The sequence below is a fragment of the Pongo abelii genome, chromosome 3 (assembly GCF_028885655.2).
Source record: "Pongo abelii isolate AG06213 chromosome 3, NHGRI_mPonAbe1-v2.0_pri, whole genome shotgun sequence".
NCBI classification, from domain to species: Eukaryota; Metazoa; Chordata; class Mammalia; order Primates; family Hominidae; genus Pongo; species Pongo abelii.
Genome location: NC_071988.2, coordinates 6,944,933 through 6,961,927, shown reverse-complemented (window position 1 = coordinate 6,961,927; position 16,995 = coordinate 6,944,933). Strand labels below are relative to the sequence as shown.

Genomic DNA, 16,995 nt, shown 5'->3' with positions numbered 1-16,995 from the left:
CTCCATCTGGGTGGGCACCATCTGATCAGCTGCCAGCGTGACTAGAATAAAGCAGGCAGGAGAAGATGGAAGAGCAGACTTGCTGAGTCTTCCAGCCTTCATCTTTCTCTCATGCTGGATGCTTCCTGCTCTTGAACATTAGACTCCAAGTTCTTCAGCTTTTGGACTCTTGGACCTACACCAGTGGTTTGCCAGGGACTCTCGGGCCTTGGGCAACAGATTGAAGTCTGCACTGTCGGCTTCCCTGCTTTTGAGGTTTTGGGACTCAGACTGGCTTCCTGGCTCCTCAGTTTGTAGATGGCCTATTGTGGGTCTTCACCTTCTAATCATGTGAGTCAATACTCCTTAATAAACTCCCCTTCATATATGCGTCTATCCTATTAGTTCTGTCCCTTTAGAGAACCCTGACTAATACAAGAGCCAAGAGTCAAATGGAAACCAAAATCGTCGATTTCTGATTAAACTGCAGGAGCTCACGGCTTAGGCTTGAGGCCAAAAGTAGGGGCTCCTGGACCCTCCCCACATCCAGCCCAGGAGGCCTATCTTAGGGAGAACTGGGACAGGCACAGCATATTCCCAGCCTGCCCCACACCCAGGGTCAGCAGGAGCAGAGAGCAGGAAAGGCCAAACGGTTTGTTGGAGTCTGAGCAAGGGTCGAGAAACCTCCTGGCCTGGTCCCAAGCATGAGCCGCTGTGAACCCCCAATCCCTGGCTACAGGGTTCTCAGTGCTGAGGACCCAGGGCAGGCCTGGAGCAGTAGCTCAGGTCTTCTTCCATCAGAGTGGGGAAGGAAGGAGGAGGGGCCCCTGGGCTGGGGACCGAGATCAAGTTCCACATGGATGTGGGGAGAGGGGTATCCACTTGCACAATACGAAGCGGCTTTATAGACGAAGATGCCAAGTCCAGCTGGAGCTCTGGCTTTCAGTTGCCCATGGAACATCGAAGTGGGAACAGGAAGGTGCATTATTACAGAACAGCAGATCAGAGGGTCCGGAGCTTAGCAGGGAGGTCCCAGTGGGCGCCAGGTGCCAGGGCAAGGGTGGAACCCTGGGAAGAAGCACTTGAGTGGCAGGTGTGCAGCTCGGGAGGAAGCCTGGGAATTCCCTGGCAAGGGGAGTGGGAGAGGTTTGGGGGGCAGGGCAGGGGGTTCTCAGCGGTGGCCATGTACCAGGTTGGAGAGGACCAGGAAGCTGCCTTTGGGTTTGCCAAGATGTTGGTCTGGGCCACTTGGGTTGGGAGGGAGAGGCCAGCAGAGGGAGTGGAGACAGACTTCACTGAGTGGGGAAGAGAAGGGACCAGCTGATGGAGGGCCTTCTGAGATGGGCAGAGGGAAGACCCGCAACCCCTGAAGCAGCAAGGAGGTGTGGTGGGGGGTGGGCTCCAGTGGGGAGGGCTGTTGGGGGACCCCCAGGCTGCTGGATCTGCAACTCTCTTTGCAAAGGACCATTCCAGGCAGGGAGGCATGGGAAGCGCTGAAGCTTGTGTAGGAAGTGGTGACCGTACATTCCGCAGCATGAGAACTAGGAAGATAAATTTGAGGCAAGGTCACAGGGCCTCAGGACCGATGGTCGCCCTGTCGGGAGGATGGTACCAGTGGACAAGGACTGGCAGAAGCAGCCAACCTGGCCCCAGGAAACGCCGAGAGGAGGATGGCTGTGTCCCACGAGCAGATCCTGTCCTTTCACCAAGCATAACACTGGGTTTCTATGGCAACCTGCCTCTCCCACCAATGTGAGCTTCCAACCAGCACCACCTGAGCACGGCCCTGTGGTCACAGAAATGCTCAGGCATGGCCCTAGCCTTGGGGGGCCCACGGTCTGGTAGGGGAGACAGACACCTACACCAGGGTTTGGGAGTGAGGACCAGGGTTGGGGAAGCACTGAGCCAGGCCCGGGACCCACCCTTGGCAGCGGGCAATGAGCTGGAGTTCACCAGGTGATGGAAGTTGGGAAGGGGGTCTTAAGGACTGGGGAGGGCTGGGAGGAGATGCAGACCCAGGGCAAGATCTCAGCAATGCAGAGAAACCTGAGGCCTCACAGGGAAGGCTGTGACTGTGGGCAGAGAGGGGCTCCTGTGGAGATCGGCAGCTGAGTCTGCCACGCAGAAGGCGGAGCCATGCACAGATCCATGCAGGCGACACGATAGCTGGAAGGAGGGGCTCCAGGGGCTTTTCCTTTCGCCCAACGTGTCTTTCAATAAGGTTTAGATTTTTATAATGAGCACCTATTAATCTGGTGACCTAAACACTCATAATAGTCAAAAAATGGAGACAACGAAAATGTTCATCAGCTGGTGAATGGATAACATAATGTGGCCCATCTATCCAGGGGAACATTATTCGGCCATGAGAAGAAATGACGTGCTGTCACCTGCTACGGCGGGGACTGACCTTGAAAATGGGACGCTAGGTGAAAGGAAACAGACACGAAGGCCACGTGGTGCATGATTCTATTCACATGAAGGGCCCAGAGCAGGCAGACCCACAGGGACAGAAGGTGGACCGCCCGATGTCAGTTACCCCAGAGCATGGAGGGAACAGACAGGGACTGCCTAAAGGGCCTAAAGGGGACAGTGTTCCTTTTTAGGATGACGAAAATGTTCTGAAATCAGTGGTGATGGTTGCACAACATTGTGAAGGCACTAAAAGCCACCGAATTGTGCCCTTTAACGTGGCTCAAATGGTGAATTTTACATCATGTGAATTTTGCCTCAATTTTTTTTTTTTAAAGGGCAGATGACCCAGCACAGTACCTGTGTCCCCGGGCCCACAGACCATATTTTCTAAGCCAAATGACAAGCGCAATAAAGTGGTTGAAATAAACCAGGCTGTAAGTTCAAAAGAAGCCCCCAGGCCCACCCTGCCTGCATGACCACTCATCCTTCCAGCTGTTTCCCACACAAACAGGAAACCTGAACCCTGGCCCGAGGGGGATCCAAAGTGGCTCTGCGGCTCATCCATATTCATTCATTCACTGACCATTCATCTGATCAGTAAATATTTTATGACTGCTTTCTGTGTGCCCATGTTTCTGGTGAAATATATAGAAGTTCCTGCTCTTATGGTGCTTACTGTGGAAGGGGAAGACAGACAGGGAGTGTTCTGGGGAAATGCATGCAAGTTCCTGCTTTTACGATGCCTACTGTGGAAGGGGAAGACAGGGAGCAGATGCATGCTTGTCAGATGGTGGTGACCACAAAGCAGGAGATGGAAGTGGCAGAGAATGACTGGCGGGTGCAGTCTCGCCTGGAGCCAGCTGTGCCTGGAGGCCAAAGGACAGGCCATGGAAGACAGACTGCAGAATCAGGGCTCAGAAGCAGGTCTTATGGCAACAGCTCAGAGGGTCATGTGTCCAAAGCCTCCAGGTCTTGCTCCTTTTCCAGCCCATCTCTGACACTGACCGCTCCCCACTCCAACCACACTCACCTCCCTCCAGTCTTTCTAACCTCTCCCCCATACCCTTTTGTTCCCCCTACCTGGAGCTTACTCTCTTGCTTTCTGCCTCTGCCCTCTGCTTGACAACTCCTACCCAGTGATATGGCTTGGCTCTGTGTCCTCACCCAAATCTCATCTCAAATTGTAAACCCCATGTGTTGAGGGAGGGACCTAGTAGGAGGTGATTAAATCATGGGGGAGGTTCCCCCATGCTGTTCTGGTGATAGTGAGGGAGTTCCCATGAGATCTGATGGTTTGAAAGTGGGAGTTCACCCTGCTCTCCCTCTGTCTCTCTGTCTCTCTTTCTCTTTCTCTCCTATAGCCATGTAAGATGTGCCTTGCTTCCCCTTCTCCTTCTGCCATGATTGTAAGTTTCCTGAGGCCTCCCCAGCCATGCAGAACTATGAGTCAATTAAACATCTTTCCTTTATAAGTTACCCAGTCTCAGGTAGTATCTTTAACAGCAGTGTGAGAACAGACTAATATACCCATTCTTCATGCTTCAGCTCAGACATGGCCTCCTCCAGGAAACCTTCCCCAAATGCACTGCCAATCCCCTCCCCAACACCTGCCTGGGTCCCTCCCCTGGGGTCCCAGAACCCCCATGTGCCCTGCCACTGATGTGTCCTGAGTTGACAAGCTCCACTGCACAGGATGCCTGCCTCACTCACCTGAGTACCAGTTACAGCTTCCTGCAGACCTCTGCAAATACGGAGCTCACATTAATGCGTGGAACTTGCAATATATTAAGGAACATAATGTTTATGGTCCTCTATAAAGGGTAAGTGTTCATAATACACCTGAAAATTTAATTCAGATGGAGCTCATTAAGGCAAAAATAAAAATCTTTCACAAAATTACTCGGAAACAGTATCAATTTTCTATTCACTGAGTGTCTACCATACTCAGGATCCTGGAATACAAACTGCAAGGTAATCTTATAAGGTCAAAGGCAAAAGCTGTAAACAAAACCTTTCATGGGCTAGCTCTCGCTCTTTCCCTCTCATACACACACACACGCATACACATACACACACACACACACACACACACACACACACACATCCGAAGCTACCTCGGACAGCAGCAGCTGGGTTCCAGGTCACCAAGGGAGTTCATGGAGCAGATGATGAAAGACCTTTGTTTGCTCTGACCAAGTGCCTATGGAAACCAGCCGGCAGATCTGTGTGCTGACAGGGACGGGCACGGAGAAGTCGTGATTTCCCATGAGGCTCTGGAGGAAGAAGGAGGGGCACCGGGATGAGCTGAAGGCATGAACACCCTGCATGCTTCCTGGTGATAAAACATCACCCTGGGGCCAGAAGGCATTCTACTGCAGACGGCACCTTCTCCTGTCACTTCCAAAGATGCAGTGACTTCCGGCATACAGACACAATTCCTAACAGGGGAACCTCCAAATGAACATGTCAAATGCTTTTTTGAAAACTTTCTTGTTTTTCCCTACTAGAGATGTTTTATGTGTGCCTTACAGATATTTGGAGAAAGAGATAAAAACAAAAAATAAGTCAACCTTCCCAGTGTTTTGTGTGCTTTCAACAAAATCGAGATAATAACATTTCTGGGGGGTTTTGACTTCGCATTAAAAGATTTCCCCAAAGCATCATCTTTGTAGCAGTGATTGCTAACAACTGCATCATTTCCCGACTCATCATTGCATAGCTACCTCCTAACACTGTCCCTGATACCCACAGTAGGCATTCAATAAAAATGTGCTGAACAAAAGTGAAAAGACCACTATTTCATGGAGTGAATATATGATTTCCTCACCCATTTCCAGGCAGTTGGACATTCAGATTGTTTCTAAGAACTCACTATTATAAATCATACCATGATAAATCCTGCAATTAGTTAGATCTGTGTCTCCCAGAGCAGCTAGTACTAGTCAGTTTTCAAAGGTGTGAATATTTTTCAGGCTCTGATGTGCCTGTCAGCAGACATTTTTTTCAAGCCCGTATCTGCATCAGTTTGAAGGTGGGAAGTTATGTAAATATTCCTTTATCCCAAATCCAACAACAAAGGTAGGCAGAATTTACATTTTGTTTTGCAAAAGCGAGCACATTCTCCTTTAGGAATAACATTACATTTCCTTGACTTTCATGCTCAATATGAAATATGCACTTTTATAAACCCAAGAGAACTGACTCTGAAGTGAATTGTGTTTTAATAACAGGGACTTGTGCTGGAAACAAAAGGACAGAAGGAAAGGGGAAAGGAAATTTACAATTTACTTCTTATAAGCAGAAAAAATAAAAGTGAGAAACTCCAGGAAAGGCAGCTTTTCTGAATGAAGCACGCCCTGAGTAAACACAGTGGCAGTGAACTCCAGGCCGCCCAGAGCTCTGTGAGCGCCAGCCCTAAAAGGCACTTGTGAAATTCCCCATCTGTGTGCGCCACAAGATAAATAGGAGAGAGTCAGAAGTTCAAGTGCTTGGTCCAATTATCTCATTCTGCAATGATCTAATAAAGGGCAATTAAGTGTTGAAGATGCTAGACCATTAAGCTGTGTTGTGACAATAACCAGCTTTAAATATTAGCTACCCCGAGGCAAGCAAATTTTATTGGGCTCTACTAGAGATGCCAAGTTAGAGGTGGCTTTTACTTGATAGGTTTATATCCTCATGAATGTTTTTGGCCTTTAAATTGTGCTCCTGTATCTAACAGGATGCAGGTGATACTTCTAGGCATGATGACAACCAGGTGTTGATAGAGAAAACACTGGGCTCATGACAGAGGCTGCTCTGTATGGTGGGGACTGTGGGTGTGCAGCGCTGAGAACTGGGGAGCCTGGACTCAGTGTCCTGTGGCTGCCTTCCCATTGACGTCTCTCTAGGCCTCAGATTCCTCCTCTGTTCAACGAGGATGTATGATTGGATGGTCTCTGGGCGCCTTCCATTTCTTTGGAAAATAGCAACCAATTATAAGAGGTAACATTACCTACTGAGTGTCTTTATGTGTCAGGTGCTATTTGGACAGCTCTATAGCGATTAATCCTGACTTCCGGCCCCCATCCTTGCTCGACTTCCTATCCTCACAGGCTGACTCTAGCTTCTGGTATTGGCTCAATCCACCAACAGACTTCTTTGAACCCCTTTCTTATGTTCAGCTGACCACTTCATAAAGTTGCTAGAAGAATCAAAGTGTTCAGGTTTTGTGAATCTTGAAACACTAGACAGTTTTAACAACTTTAATCCATGTGTCTGGGCAGTGCCTCCCATGCCTCACTGTGGGCATGTGTGCAGCAGCTGTGCATAGAGCAGGCATGAAGCAAGTGCCTCTGGGGCCCCGCCCACCCTGGGTGGGTCTGCTCATCACCCTCTGGCTCTCTCCAGAGCCAGATCCCCCTCCATGAGTGAAACATACGTGTTATGGTTTACAGCGTTGCACTCAACTCCAGCGCCCGTCTCCCCTGGGAGCATGTGAGCACCATGAAGGCAGGGACCATGCTTAGATTCACCTCTGCTGTCTGTGATGCCCAGCATGGGTCTGGCAGGTGCTCCTCAAAATGTTGAAAGACATAAGTGGAAGAAGAGTGGTGGGAAGCGGAGAGGCAAAGGGGTAAAGGGATAAAGAAGGAAAGAAGGGAGGGACAGTCCTGGCCAGGAGTGCACAAACGCCTCGTGCATAAATGAGCAAACAGTTCAGGTCCAGCTGCCAAAGCTCACATGAAAGTGGGAGAGCCTAAATTTGTCTCAGTGAGACTAGGAGGAAAGAGCCATGTCCCGGATCCTGCAGGTCACTGGAATCCATCTCTGTCAGGCCCAGCTGAAAAGGAACTCCCCAAGACTGGGGTTGAGCTGAAAACACTCCCTGGAATGAGTCCCTGCAGACTCAAAGTCCAGGCTACTTGGCTGGTATGTTCCCATGACCTCACGGGTTTGTATTCAGGGCAAAGGAAGAGAACCAAGAAGCAGCCCCCAAACACTGATGCACAGGGGCAAGGAACACCTAGCAAGTATCAGTTAGGGAATCTAGGAGTGGTGTTGGTTTCCCATGTACAAGAACACATCTTTGCATTTGAACACAGCTTTATGGTTTGCAAAAACTTTTCACTGTCAGCTTCTCAGGTGCGAAGATAAGGTGATTTACCAGGATTCTCATTTCACAGAAGAGACAAAGGAAGTTTAAAAACATAGAGCAATTTTCCCCAAGGTCGTGCAGCCCTGGCGAGGCCGAGCTGAACTAGAAACCTGCCCTCTGCACTTCTAGACTGTCATGTTTCCACGCTCCAAATACAGGCTCTGTGCGGCTGTTTTCCTCCTGTCCTTCCACACACCAGCCATCAGCAGCCCCTGTGATGTCTGATGGGGAGGCCCACTCCACCCTCTCTGCAGGGGGATCCCTCTCGTTCAGCTCTGCCTCCTCCAGGAAGGCTTCTGAGGAGCCTAAGGTTTGCACATCCCTCCCTCCCATCTTCCCCATGGATCCAGGCTCTCCTTTAGGCTTTGACACAGAAATCACCACCCCGGGGTGTCACTGTCTCATTCAATGTCACTTCCTCCTTCTATTCATTGATTCCAGAAAATCAGCAGAGCACACAGAGAAGGGGAAGCCGAGGCTGGAAAGGGGAGCCAAATTGTGCAACCCACGCAGAAGGGCAGAGGAGAAGACAGGCAATGTCACCAGCTCAGTATTTACAGAGAGTTGTCACCTGACCCCAAAATGCTAAGCTCTTCCCAACGCCCCCCTGTCCCCCACCCCTGCCAACTGTCTCTAATTTCCATGCAATGTTTGGCCTCCTGTCCCCCTCTCAGGTGAGGAAGGCAGGTGTAATGCACTAACCTGCCAGGTGTAAACCCACTGGCCGGCTGTCTTCACAGACAGGTGAACCATGCACACAGTTCTTGGCTGAATGCCCCAGAGAGCAGAAGCGTGTCGCATTTCCACTCTGGCACACTCTTTCCTTGGCCCATTTACGGAGCACGCACATGAACAACTAGGCTGGGCTCCATAAAGAATCCAGCCATCAAAGAGGGAGGCAGGCAGGGGACAGCTTGCCTGGTGCTGTCCGGGTGCCCAGGTCCTGAACCTGAGGTGACCAGGTGATCATCTACCTGGAGAAGGAAGGCATCAGACTGTGGTGGGAACATTACAGTGTTTGTTTGTTTTGGAGACTGGCTGGAGTGCCGTGGCTCCATCACAGCTCACTGAAGCCTCGACCTCCCAGGCTCAATTGATCCTCCCGCCTCAGCCTCCTGAGTAGCTGCAACTACAGGTGCATGCCACCATGCCCAGCTAATATTTTTTTTAATTGTTTATAGAGACGGAGTTCCCCTACCTTGCTCAGACTGGTCTTGAACTCCTGGGCTCAGGCAATTCTCTTACCTCAGCCTCCCAAAGTGCTGAGATAACAGGTGTGAGTCACTGCACCCACATTACAGTATTAAAAAAGCAAGAGAGCTGGATTTCAATCCCAGATCTGCAGAAATAGAAGGTATCTTTTTTGAACCTCAGTTTCCTTCTGCACAGAGGAGAATATTACTACTTAGCTTCACAAATTGTTATAGGGTTTAAACGAGATAGTGCATTTATAATGGTGGTGCAGCTCCTGGCATACAGCAGCCACTCAATAAGTGTCAGAAACCATATTATCATTAATATTAAAGATCATCATTTTCTCTCTGCCTTATAATTTTTGTAAACAAATTTCTCCTCAGAAGAGTTGCCCCCAGCACCAGGGATCAGGACCCTGATGCCAGAGCCCTGAATGGGAGCCTGGTGCTGTCGTGTATATCCTAAGCAATCCCAGCGAGCCTCCTCTCTGCCTCTGGATCTTCTCTTCCATGCGATGTCTTAGCTGCCCTCGTCTCTCACAGAGGGTGGAGGAAGGATCAGATGCTGGGATGTGTGTGAAAACACTTTGTCAAGAGTGCTTTTGAATATTAGCTTCATGGAACACGAGTGCAGTGTTTGCTTACTACCATCCCACTTAGAAACTCTGGAAGGCTCCCTACTGATTCTGGGAAAAGATCCAAGGTCCCGAGTCTGCCACTCACGGAACTTTGGGATGGGGCTTTTCCTACTTCTCCAGCCTCTATGAATGGCAGCTCCTGCCTCCACCTCCCGTCCCTACTCCCATATTCCCCATCTGCTGTGTGGCTGACCCCGACCCTGACTCTGGGCTCTCCCAGCACACACTGGTACACACCAGACCCCACGCCAGTTACCTGCTCACGTGGCTGGAGTCCCTGAGGGCTGCAGCTATGTGGTTCATCCCTGTGTCCCCGACTCTAGCACTCGGCCAGCACAGACCCTCTAATGTCTGCTACTAAGTGAGCTGGGGGTAAGGGGCGTGCTCAGCAGTTGTTTTGACTATAATCATGCCTCCCTGCGGAGCTCGGATGCCCATGGGAAATGGGCTGGGCATAGCAAGGTCCCCTCTGGCCCAGACACCCTTGAAGGACACTGTTCCCAAGACCTGCACTGACGCAGCCCTGGGAGGTGTGGGAGTGAGCCAGGGATGGTGAAGTCCCCTCCAAGATAGAATAAAAGCCAATGTGGGGGTCCTGGTGACAAGCCTGTTGGGGAGAGGAGTGGGAGGAGGAGGTCAGGAGAGGATGAGACAGGAAGAGGAGAGGGAAGGAAGAGATGACAGAGAGGAGAGCAGAAACAGGAAGAGAGAGAAGGGTGTCTGTGAGCGAGAACCACCTCCCTACTCTTTTCTTCTAAAACTGGAGAAGCAGCGTGGTGTAGGGTTAAGGACACAGGCTTAGACGTCTTCCCACTCCAACGCAGCCCCTGGCAATTCACTTTGCCTCCCTGCACCTCAGTCTCCTCATCTGTAAGAAGCGGTGAGCAGCTCGCTGGATGGCTGTGGAGAGTAGACGGCTGCATGGCAAGGCGAGGTGGACAGTGTTTGGCGGCGACACAGGAGTCACGGCTGCTCTGAAACTCCACGACCACCCACACACATTGGCCCTTTCCAGGCCCTCGCTGTCGTTATTCTCTTCCTGCTCAGGCAGCATCGCCTGCAGATTCCTCTGCAAGCTTCCTTATATTGGAAAACTCAGCACAGAGCTTAGCCTTTTAAATAAATCAAGTTCCACTCCTCCACAAAAGGACTTTGTGCGGCTTGTCATCCCTGCAGGAGAAGCTGCAGGCTCGCTGGTCTGGCTCAAGTGTCCTCCGCTGTCTGGCCCTTGTCTGCCTTTTCTCTGTGTCCTGCCACTCCTCCCTGCACCCTCCTCCTGGCCACACTTAACCCCTGGCATGTTCTTCACCCATGCTTTTTCCTCAGCTCCAAACCACCTGCCCCAGGCCAGCTACAGGCCCTGCACACTTACCATAGCCAGGCTGGAGCACAAGCCTCCCTTCCACGTGTGTCTGGCTGACCTGGCCCGTGAGCTCCTGAAGCCTGGAACCAGGGTTTACCTGTAAATAACAACAGCAATAACAATAATAATGGCATTTATAATAATAATGCCAATAGCTATTATCGTGTAGTCACTTTCATGGGCCAGGAACCAGGCAAAGTGTCTTCCCACAGCCTCAGAGGCAGCCTGGTATAGGCTTCAGCGCATACATGTGACCCTAAACTGCCTGGGTTCAAATCCGAGCTCCCTACATTTCTGGCTGGGTGACCCCAAGCAAGTTACTTCCCAGCAAGTTACTTAGCAGCTCTGTGCTTCAGTTTCTCCAGCTGTAAAACATGGTTAATAGTGCGCAGATACAGTTGTCATGAAGGCTAAATGAGTTAAAATATGGAAACTGCTCAGAACAGCACTTGGCACACAGGAAGCTCTAGGTTCATGATTGCTGTAGTTAAGGTGGCCTTATTTTTTCTCCTTCCAGGAGTGGCAGTGGCGATGATGCCACTGGAAGGCTGCTCTGGCCTCTGTAAACCAGGGGATGCAGTTCGACGTGGACGCAGACAGAGTCAGGGAGCTGGAACTCAGCCAAGGTCCTTGGAGGGCTATCGCCTCAGTAACAGGGGGAATTAGAAGATAGAGAGGAAGTTTGTCCTGGCTTGAGTTCTAGGTGAGGAGAAAAAAGCCATCCTTAAGAAGATGTAACCATAGCCCTATATCTCATGGGAATTTGGGGCTGAACTCCCTTGGGCCTGTGATATACTCAGGGCTGACGTTGAGACACACAGGATTCCTACAGATAAAGCCCTAGGGCTAGGTGCAGTGGCTCATGCCTGTAATCCCAGCACTTTGGGAGGTCAAGGCAGGCGGATAACGAGGTCAGGAGTTCGAGACCAGCCTGGCCAACATAGTGAAACCCCGTCTGTACTAAAAATACAAAAATTAGCCGGGTGTGGTAGTGGGCACCTACAGTCCCAGCTACTCGGGAGGCTGAGGCGGGAGAATCACTTGAACCCGGGAGGTGGAGGTTGCAGTGAGCCAAGATTGCGCCATTGCACTCCAGCCTGGGCAACAGAGTGAGACTCCGTCTAAAAAAAAAAAAAAAAAAAAGCCCCAGAGGCCAACATTACAAAATGCCCAAGAAAACAGTCCTTTATGAATGAAGACATAAGATGTATTTGTCAGGAAAGTTAAGTTCCCCTAACAACATCAAATAGTAGAACTATTGAATAGAGACCATAAAGTGGATTCTAAACATAATTAAGATAATGTCTAACTAACTTGGATACGGCACTTACGATGGGACAGTACAACTCTAAGAGCTTTATCTGTATTGATTTATTTAACCTTAAAATAATTTTAGGTTATTTTGGTAGGTAGGTGGAAGGAACCCACTTTGGTAGTAGGTGGAACTCCCACTTTAAAGATGATGAAACTAACGTACAGAAAGATCACACGGCCTGGATTTAATCCCCAACAGTCTGGCTACAGAGTCATCACATTGCAGAAAAAAAAAAAAATAATGAGCTTCAGGATTTATCTGATGAAATTACCTAGAATATAGCTTAGAAAGACAGAAAGAGGATGGGTGCGGTGGCTCATGCCTGTAATCCCAGCACTTTGGGAGGCCGAGGTGGGTGGATCACCTGAGGTCAGGAGTTCGAGACCAGCCTGGCCAACATGGTGAAACTGTGTCTCTACTGAAAATACAAAAATTAGCCAGGTGTGGTGGCGGGCGCCTGTAATCCCAGCTACTCAGGAGGCTGATGAAGGAGAATTGCTTGAACCCGGGAGGTGAAGGCTGCAGTGAGCCGAGATCGCACCACTGCACTCCAGCATGGGCAACAATGGTGAGATGCCATCTCAAAAAAAAAAAAAAAAACACAGACAGAGTTAGATATAAGTTAGATATAGGGGTTATGAGCCACAAAGGAAAAAAATTGAGTCAGTCTAAAACTGTTAATACGAGTTTCAGAAGGAAAGAAAAGACAAGGGGTTGAAGGTATAATATTCAAATGTATAATAACAGAATTTTTCAGAAATGCTGAAAGATACAAATTCTCAGATTCAGAAATCATGAACCCCAAGTAGGATAGATAAAAATGAATATATGTCTTATAGCAGAACTCCAGAATCACGAAGACAAATAGAAGATGCTAAAAGCAACCAGAGAGAGAGAAATAGATGACCTGAAAATACATGGCAGTTACACCGATAACAGGCTTCTTCATGAAAGCCAGAAGACAGTGGAATACCATTGCCATATTACCAAGAAGAAATAATAGAGAATCTAGAATTCTATATTCAGCTAAATGATCACCTAACCATAAAAACAAAATAATGACATTCTCAGGCAAAGACTGAGAGGTTTTTACTGCTAAATGCCTTGCTAAAAGAATACTAGTAAGGAATGTGCTCCAGAGAGAACTAAACTAAACTCAAAAGAAAAAAAAATACAAGAAAGAACGGCAACTAAAGAAACTGGTAAATCTAAAAAAGTATTCACTATATAAAATAATAATAGTGGCTAATGTGAAAAGTATAAAAATAGAGTGAAAATATATTCCTGGGAAACATGAAAGATGCAAGGGGAGGTATAAAAATTAAAGCCTTCTTAGGATTCTCTGTGCATGAGGAAGTTAGAGATGCCAAGCCAAGAATGCACATTGAAACGTTAAAGGGTAGCCACTAAAATAATAGAAATATAATGTACACCTAGGGTGAAAAGTAGAATAAAGAAAACTTAATCAGTTTTATACAAAGCAAGAAAAGGGAAAAATTAGAAGCATAGCAAAGGCAGGGTAAACAGTAAGCACACAATAAGATGATGGATAAATATATATATATATTTATCAGCTATTATATATCATGATATACATATATCAGTTATCATAATCATTATAATGGACTAAACTTTCCATTTAAAAGACAAGGATTGTTCTAAGCTTAAAAAATTTAAAATACAGTTATATGCTGTTAACAGAGACATATTAAAAATATAAAGACAGAGAAGGATTGACTGTAAAATAATGGGAAAAGGTGTACCAAGCAAATACTAGCCCAAGAAACTCAGAATAACCATACTGACATTGAACAAAATAGACTCAAAAGCGCAAAGCATTATTAAAGATAATAAAGGTTACTACCTAATTGTAAAACAAAGATTCATAGTATAATAGAAAAATGCTAGACTGCACTAAATATTAATAATATAGCCTCAAAATGTATAAGGCAAAACTAAGAAAATTAGAAAGAGAATCGCCATAGTTGGGTATTTAAACACATCTTCCTCAGAACTTGACAGATCAAGCAAACAAATGTACCAATGAGGAAACAAAGAAAATTTGAAGACCACAATGAAAAAGTTTCATGTAATGGACATATATATAAAGTCTGAAACATTAGTATAATAACCAAATATGTAATATTTTCAAACATACATGGAACATTTGCCAAATGCATTTATAATCTTGGAAATACAGCAAGCCTTGACAAGTAAAAAAAAATGGAAATTATATGAACCATATTCTCTCGTTACAATGGAATTAAAACATAAATAATAAGAACAAAATAAGGAAAACCCCGCATATTAAGAATTTGAAAGTATCCTTCTAAATGACCCATGGATCAAAGGGACTACAACAGGAATTAGGAGAATCATACAGTCTTTGCCACCAAGGGGTTCTCTCTTCAATAACTTCCTCCGATAAGTTAACTATTACAATGTGCTAAGTAGGACCCAAGGATCCAAGGGTCACAGAAGGAGGGGCCCTCTGATCTAAGGAGGTGGCCTTAGGATGGGGAAAGACAAGCCTTCCCACCATTGAATAAGAAAGAATATTAGGGTGGTTTTGTAATCAGTTTACTAGGTCCCTTGAACAGGCCATTTTTTTTCTCCCTGGGCCTCAGTTTCCTCAAATGAGATGGATGAGCTGATTCATCTCCAAGTCTCAGATAACCTTCTTTAAATTTAATTTTAACCTGTCCTCAGTTTTAATTCTACTTAATATCACACTAATCAAGACAAATTCTTCTCTCCCATTTCAAAATCTACCAAACTCCTTTCATAATATGATGTCAGTTTTCTTTTCTTTTCTTTTTTTATCATTTAAGACAAATGATGCCTCTTTTCCACCTTTGCTTTCCCCTAATCCTCCCAAGTTTGCTGCTGTGACAGATGGCGTCTCCATCAAATAGCTTGCCTTCCTCTGCCTGCTCATGCTTCTCTGCTTTTTTGATTTATGAAAAAAATGGGGGCAGGGCTCAGTAGCTCACGCCTGAAATCCCAGCACTTTGGGAGGCTGAGACAGGTGGATCACCTGAGGTCAGGAGTTCAAGACCAGCCTGGCCAACATGGTGAAACCCCGTCTCTACTAAAAATACAAAAAATTAGCTGGGCGTGGTGTCGGGCGCCTGTAATCCCAGCTACTCTGAAGGCTGAGGCAGGAGAATCACTTGAACCTGGGAGGCAGAGGTTGCAGTGAGCCGAGATCGCGCCATTGCACTCCAGCCTGGACAAGACAGAAACTCTGTCAAAAAAAAAAAAAAAAAAAGAAAGAAAGAAAGAAATGGAACACATCAGGCAGCACCTGGCCCATCAGCCATTGCCCACAACCAGGCAACATCCTCTCTCACTGTCCTCTCTCCACTAGTTTCCCATCTATTTCAATCCTTTCTCCACAGGGATCCAAAATCGTCTTCCTAAACCACAAGAAGTCCTTCTCTGTTTGAAACTCGCCCTTGGCTTTGAGGGCACCATGGGGTCAAATATCAACAGCAGCCAGGTGAGGGCCCAGTGTGCTCACCGACAGCTTCTCCGGCAGAGCCTGGAGACTGATCCTTTTCTTCTGGGCATCTAGACTATGGAAAACTCTGCTCTGCTGTTCAGAGGCTTTCTCATTCCATTTCCCACTCCCCACCCTGCACAGCTTTGGAATGTGGCAAACGTCTGGAGGAGAAACCCACCCTGGCCTTTGAAGCCCCTCAAGTCTCTAATTTGTCTCTCCATCCCCATCAGTGGTCATTGCGCTGAACCAGGCCTGGATGCTCAGCCCTGTCCCTGGTCCCCAGACTGTAGAAAACCCCAGCAGGAGAGCAGCACTGACTCTCAGAAGATCTCCCCTCTCCAGGATTTGGCTCCTTTAGTCCTCACTGCCTCAGCAGTGATAAGAGATCACCAACCATGCAGTGGTTTTGGCCAGTCTACAGACAATATGCAGAAAGGGTTTTTGTATCCTCTGCCCCACCTTTTGATATCAGAAGGCTGAAAACACCCTCAGATCATGCTAATGCTGCCATTTTTGAACGTGGGTCCCATGCAAAAGCATGAAGCTCAGTTGCACATGTGCATTTTCTCCTTTCATAAATATTCATGACTCCTCCCATAGCTAATTAAATATGTATATTTGGCCACCCAACTCAGCATAAATTTCTGTTCTCTTTGTCCCTCACTGGAAGTGCCTGTTTCTGGCTTCTGGCCAGAGGTTATGCTCCCTCGCCTGCCAGAATGGCCACCCTGCAGGCTGCAATCCTTTATGGGAAATAAAGCTCTCCTTTCCAAGTGTATGAACCTCAACATTCAGTTGACACACTTGATAGAAATCTTCCTTCTTATTTGTAATTCATTATACTATTATGGTTTTCCTAGAATTCTGCAATTCTCACTGACAGAAAGAACCCAGGTGCCCTTCCCCCAGGCCCTGATCTGCAGCCTGGATCCCACCATCTCAGATGCCTTAATGGCTTGGCAGACTTGGCCTGATTATAGTATTCCTGGTGACAGCGAAGCCCTCGCCTCACAATTTTGCTATGTGGATAACATCTGTGGAAGTTGAAGTGCCTGGTAAGTAATCAGGGCCTCAAAAATGTCATTTCCTGCCAGTGAAGGACTGTTTGCAAAGCTGGTTGCAAGAATCCCTCCCACCTCTGTGTGTACATTCATTTGCAATGTGACTCCCCTGCCCCTCCCACCTAGAGGTGAAGTCTGGTTCTCCACACCCTGGACTGGCCTTGCCACATGCTTAGACCAATAGAAAGATGTAGAAGTGACACTGTGGGAGATTTGAGCCTGGGCCTCAGGAGACCTTGAAGCTCCTGCTCTCTCTTTTGGAACCATGCCTTTAGACCACCATATGCAGAAACCTGAGCTAGTTTCTGGAGGCTGAGAGGATACTTGGAGCAGAGATGAGCATTCTAGCTGAAAAACCAGTCAACTGATGGCTAGCACCAATGGCCAGA

The 16,995-nt window shown here is 47.6% G+C and overlaps 1 protein-coding gene across 1 annotated transcript in view; it reads right to left on the bottom strand.

Annotated features, from left to right (window-relative positions):
* Positions 1–16,995, bottom strand: part of C3H4orf50 (chromosome 3 C4orf50 homolog) — a 114,252-nt gene that overhangs the window by 19,987 nt on the left and 77,270 nt on the right. Inside the window, exons 13-14 of the mRNA XM_054553697.2 lie at positions 10,735–10,822; positions 4,509–4,667 (exon numbers count right to left, since the gene is read on the bottom strand). The gene's annotated coding sequence lies outside the window, so the exon portion shown is untranslated. The remainder of the gene's footprint in view (positions 1–4,508; positions 4,668–10,734; positions 10,823–16,995) is intronic.